This window comes from Acomys minous (genome assembly GCF_964271855.1).
Source record: "Acomys minous genome assembly, chromosome: 3".
Classification (NCBI taxonomy): domain Eukaryota; kingdom Metazoa; phylum Chordata; class Mammalia; order Rodentia; family Muridae; genus Acomys; species Acomys minous.
The window spans coordinates 87,459,483-87,465,784 of record NC_140485.1 but is presented as its reverse complement, the minus strand read 5'-3'; the positions used below and the strand labels follow the sequence as shown (position 1 = coordinate 87,465,784).

General features: G+C 36.4%; 1 long non-coding RNA gene across 1 annotated transcript; it reads right to left on the bottom strand.

Moving 5' to 3' along the window:
• Positions 1-2,276: 2,276 nt before the first annotated feature.
• Positions 2,277-5,240, bottom strand: LOC311594246. Its single transcript, XR_014778006.1, has 2 exons — positions 5,123-5,240; positions 2,277-2,408 (listed from the first exon to the last, which is right to left on the bottom strand). It is a non-coding gene; the product is annotated as an uncharacterized lncRNA (long non-coding RNA).
• Positions 5,241-6,302: the final 1,062 nt, after the last annotated feature.

The window sequence follows — 6,302 nt, the reverse complement described above, 5'->3', positions numbered from 1 at the left end:
TTTCCTAGTTTTGCTGAATAATTGTCCATTTATTGGACATTCTCCATTTATTTTAGTTCTCATTTCTAGAGTAATTTTATAGTTGTTTTCATGTTTTGTGTTCTCCTCATGGAACAATGGGTAGAATCTAGGTATATGTCAGGGAATTGGGCTCTAGAAGTTTCTAAAGGACTGTGTTGCAAGATGCCCACATTTCCTCAGTGATGGCAAGGAAAAAGGTAGGCAGTCTGCTTTTGTGATAACATGTACAGTAAGAAGTAGTTGCTACTTATAGCCTCAAAAAGAAAATAAAACACAGAAAATTCTTTATTGACATGATGCTTAAGGCAACAACCATAATAGGCACTAAAAAAATGAATTTAACTTTAATTAAAAGAAAATCAAAAGTTTCACAGGCATTCAAAGAATTAAATCAGAGACATCAAGTAGGCATGGAAAATGGAAGAAGGTATGCTTTGGGGCAGGAGCCGAAATGAGGAATTGCATTGACCCATTGACCCCTTGATAACTTCCTGTGACACTAAAGTGACTCTAATCTGCTTATCACATCTCCCCAGCTTGGTTCACAGTGTCACTAGAGGTATTCTTCTGCCTCATAAGATGTCTGTAAGAAGCTACTTCTCTGCAACAGTGTAATCTATTAAAATATATATCTCTGCGACTTCAAACATCATTGATGAGTACCTCTTACATGCTACACCCATTCTGTCATTTAATACTTAAAGATCACCTATCCACTTTCAACATAGAATGCGCATTCAAACCTGGTAACTGAGACACTAAGACAGGTGTGGTGGCACATGCCTTTAATGCCAGCACCCAGAGACAGAGGCAGGCAGATCTCTGTGAGTTGGAGGCAAGCCTGGTCTACATAACAAGTTGAGGGCTGCATAGAGATACTCTGTTCCAAATAAGTAAAACAGCATGAAATTGATAAATAATTTAAGAAAGGTCCTGAAACAAACATAGATGATAGATTTTGTGATTCTGAAACTACAGTCTATTCAGACATAATTGTATGATGTTGCCTTTTTTTTACAACTCAGAAATTAGATTATTTAAATTCAGAAGAATACATTGATTATATGTTACTATTTTTGGCAGAGGAAATGTAAGTCTTTTGGTTTTTTTCGTTTTAATTTACATGGTACTTTTTTCCTTTTATTAAAAACAGATTCTTTTCTCATATAATATATCCTGATTACACTTTTCCTCTTTCTGTACTCCTCCCAGTTCTGGCACACCTTTCCTCTCAACCAGATCCACCCACTTTTTGACTCTCATTGAAACAAACAAGCTTTTACGAGATAGCAACAAAACACAAGAAAAAAAGATTTTTTTTTATCACATTGAATTTTGACAAAGAAAACCAACAGAAAGAAAGAAGCCCATGAAAAGGCACAAGAACCAGAAACCCTGCTCTGATCATACTCAAGAGTTCTATAAAAATACTAAGCTGAAAACTGTAATATATATACAGCTTGCTGTGCCTGCTGCTTCAGCCTCTGTGTGTTCATATAAGCTTTGCTTAATTGATTCAGAGAGCCTTGTTCTCTTATTGTCCCCCATACCCTCTGGCTTACTTTCTTTCTGCCTCTTCTTCTTTGGGATTCCCTGAACACAAAACTCTCTCTCTCTCTCTCTCTGTCTCTCTGTTTCTCTGTCTCTCTGTCTCTCTCTCTCTCTCTCTCTCTCTCTCTCTCTCTCTGTGTCTCTCTCTCTCTCTCTCTGTCTCTCTGTCTCTCTCTCTGTCTCTCTCTGTCTCTCTGTCTCTGTCTCTGTCTCTGTCTCTGTCTCTCTCTCTCTCTGTCTCTCTCTCTCTGTCTCTCTCTGTCTCTCTGTCTCTGTCTCTGTCTCTGTCTCTGTCTCTGTCTCTCTCTCTCTCTCTCTGTCTCTCTCTCTCTCTCTCTCTCTCTCTCTCTCTCTCGTGTGTGTGTGTGTGTGTGTGTGTGTGCGATGTGTGGCTGTGAGTCTATTTATTTCTATTTGCTACAAGCGGAGGCTTCTCTGACAATGACTGAATAAAGGTACTGGTCTATGAATATAACAGAATATCATTTGGAGTAATTTTCTAACTACTTTTTTAAAAAGTAGTTAGACAAAAGCATATGGTTTTATCCTAGGTCACTGGCTATCTAGTCTCCGTTTCCTGGTCACCAAAGCAGTCTCTTGCATGGGTTCTATCGCATGGGGTAGGCCTTAAATAAAATCAGATATTGCTTAGTTAGTTTCCCAAGCTGTGTGTCACCGTTGTCCTAGCATATTTTCAGGCAGGACAACTTTGTAGATCAAAGGTTTTGTGGCTAGGTTGGTGTATATTTTTCTCTTTTTTGTAGCCTGCACAGTGCTTTCCTATTCTAAATACATTACGATGTAGAGTTAAGGTTCCATGTAGCCACCAACTTGACCTCTCCATGTTCAGTGAGTTGTATGGGTGTTGATTTTAGCATTGGGTTCTTGCTGTCAGTTTGTGGAGACAAACCTATTGTCTTAGCAACAGGCTGGGTTGTCTGAAGATTTCTACTCGACTCTTTTGGCCAACTCAGTAGGATGTAACTCATTCCAGTTCCGGAAGCTATGTTTGGTGACAAGAGATGACCAGCTAGTTGAGATTATGTCTCCTCCATTATTTGGAGACTTCATTACGATCACCTTCATATATTTTAGGAAGCTTCCACTGAGCTAGGTTTCTATACCTTACCTCAAATATCCTACAAATACAGTTGTCTTTCCCCGCATTTGGATTTTTATATTATAGTGTCATATTTATAAGAATTGTAGGATAAGATGTGAAACTGCAGAGAAATGTCTGTATAATGGAATATGTTCAATGTGTTTCTTTAGTTTCATTCTATAGATAGTTTTGAACTTAAAAACTGAACTGCTCCTTCAATGCAACTTCTTCTCTAGTACTCTTGATTATGTTGTTTATAAATAAATTTTTATAGGAAATATATAATAAAGTATAAAAGTGAAATCTAGAAACATTTCTCGATTTATAGGTATAAAGTGACACATTTTCAATGTGAGGGCCAGGAATGCATGGCTGCTATCCTCCAGGCTGTTCCATGCTGTGGTAATCCTCTTCTGGAATATAAACGGTTCCCATCTTCATTGCTGTCAACCGTAAGTACTACATCCACTAGGGTTTTAGATGGCTTCTCATTCCAGTGTAAGTGAACCCAAGAAACAGGTATCTTGAGCATTCAAATGATTTCACTGTCTGATGCCTCATTCAAGAATAAGTCCCATCTGATAAGACACTAAACCAGGTTGTTGCTATCAGTACCTGCCAAAACTATAGGAAATTTTAATCACCATAGCTTTGATTATATACCATGTTTCTAGAGTTCAATACTAAAAAGAATCTTACTAAGTGCCCTAGACATTAAGTTTATAAAAATGGAGTCAAGATCTTGAAGTATATCTCTATACTCCATTTACTTGTTTTTACTTATTCTGCCTGCCATGCTCTCATTAAAATGTCTAGCTGCTAAAAACAAATTTTACAGGATTTACAAGACTTAGTAAACAAAAAGTGAGACTAAATTTTATCCTCAAACATTAAGACTTAGTGATTCAAATGAATCTCCCTGGCTGGGTGAGTGAAGGAGCTCCCAGTGTGTATACACTGTTGTGTCTTGCTCCATTATGATGCTACCAATGAAAAGCAGTTGGCAACAAAATTCAAACAACTGTAGTGCCATCCACATCCTGTCTTTTGCCATCAAAATCATCTTTGTTCCCTTCAATATAATGGTAAAACCATCTTTCAAACATAATGTGAAAAATACCCAAATGTAGAATTTTCTTATCCTATTTTTTTTCTCTTTTTGCTTTGCAATAAATTTCATAATGAAAATCTGCAAAGGAATAACTTTTCATTGTTCCTACCCTTTTCCAAATGAATTTGTGAATCTTCTGGCCTGCACTTCCATCATAGAGCTACAAGATTTGAAAGCCTGCAAGATATAATCCAAACTCACTCCTTTCTACTCCAATCATAAAAGCATAATGCTTTTGAAATTTTTATTTAGTAGAATATGACTGGTGAAGAAGTTCTTCATTTTGATACAAATCTCATTCTGCAAGAAAACATGAATAGCCAATATTTCCTCATGTATCATACTGTTCATCTACAATAACCAATTTATTCAAAGAGATTTATTACATTACCAACAGCCATTGCTTAGTACTGTCAAAGCTGATAAGAAATCCACTATATTTATTAAACTATTCTGACTAGGTAAAAAGAAGGTTTATATAAAGATGAACCGTTGAACATACTCTTGCACAACTGCAAATAGAAGCACAGGGCTGTAAAACAGTCACAGGAACCTTAAGGAAACACATGCCAGCAAAATGTGCCTGAGATTCATCAAAGTTCCCCTTTCATAGCAGTTCTTTTTCTTAGAAATTGCACGAAAGTGTTCACTCCTTCGTATCTTTGACAACTGTCAGTGTTAAGTTTCCATTAAATGCAAATTTGACCTTTTATAAAAGCATGCTTAAAGTTAATATCACAGTGCATCAATTAGACTTCTGTATGCTCTTAAGAGGCTGAATAACTGCACTCATTTAGAAGCTACCTTGTGATATACATATATTTTTTTTAAGAGGAGCTTCATCAAGTTTGCTAATTACAACTAAAGTCAAATTCCATTTCCAAAATGTAAATAAAGCTGTCCCACTATTTACTTCCTTGCTTGGTTCCTTTTCTCCAAGAATTCTGCTATTTGAAATCAACAGCACCTGACATTCTCTGCAGCACTACTATAGTTGCCAGGCACGGAAATGTGGCATCATTTTTAAGGGAAATTTCAGGGCATTTTAATTATTATGCTCAAAATTTAGAAATTAAAGTCATAGCAATACGCTTTCCCAAGTATATTTTATACATCTTAATCACTTAAGGGATTTACTTTTTTTTGTTCTGAATTTGATCTCCATCACTCTGCAAATTGTGGAGTAGAGAGATGTTACAGCATGGTCTGGTACTTTGTATTCAGATGTTAATTACTTGTCCCTAGAGATTTTTACTGTTCTATGAGCAAACCCTCATGGAATCACAGTGACATTTGTAACCTTGCCTCCAAGTTATTCCTGATTGGCTAACGTTGACTGCATATCTGGGTTGGGCAGAGCTGAGGTTTGTGGCTTGGAGGACAGAGGATGGTGGGAGGGGAGGGGCAGAGGCTAGAGACAGGAGAGGAGAGAGGAGAGTAGGGTCAACATGGGTTAGCATAAAGAAGAATCATGTGTCTGGGAGGTGCTTGCTCTGAGAATCAGCCATGGAAAGAAGAAGCCCAGATGAAAGCATGTCCAAGTATTTATGGGAATTATGGATGGAAAGTAGTCCAGATAGGAATGATTAAAGCAAGTATTATGGGATAAAAGATTGGGAGGTAACAAGGTAGCCTAAGGGGTTAGTGTCTGCCCAGTCCCAGGTTTAAGGCATATTAAAAATCTAACAGATGTCTGTGTCTTTTATTGATATGATAGCAGGTTAAATACTAACTGCCTCAAGAAGTATATATAGTAATAGTATATATGTATAACCATTTTCGACTACAGTGATATTTTCATCATCTAAGGCATAGAGAAGTTTAATGATTTCTATAGAGATATTATTAGATGTTATCAGTTAAAAATACAAGAATACAGGGCTCCAGACTCTATGAAACATCTTTAATTTTGTTATCAATGTTTTCTTGATGAATAAAAAAAGGCCTTTGAACTGCATTTGACAAATGAAGTTTGAAGCTGTATATTGCTATTTTCTATAGAATATTGCTTTTTCCAAAAGCCCCCTTGTTAAGCATATTTAAAGGGTAACTGAGGTGTAGCTGTCCTTTCACTCAAGGTTCTCAGGAGATTTGTGTGTACTGGCAGATGATTTTGTTTTCAGTTCACTCATTTTTGTAGATTTTCCCATGACTATCAAGTTGTACCATCACCACTTCATAATTCCCCAAAGTACTTGAAACAACAACTTTTTCTGCTGTCCCAATCTTCCCTGTCTCAATTATCCTTATGTTACCACAGCAAAGATCTAATAACCACAATTTCCTCATTCATTTGGTGATTAAATAATTACCTCCTGTTTTCTATAACATATTCGTCTTTCCATCAGTAGTTATTTTCAGCATCTTCTCCACTGTTCACACTGAATATTTGTAAGTGTGTATATTCATTTTGAGTTTTGAATCTGTAGTTGGTCATAATTGGTTATGAATTAATAAAAGTATTGCTGCTCTAAAAATGATAACAATTTCTGAATGCATACCCCTTATTAAACAATA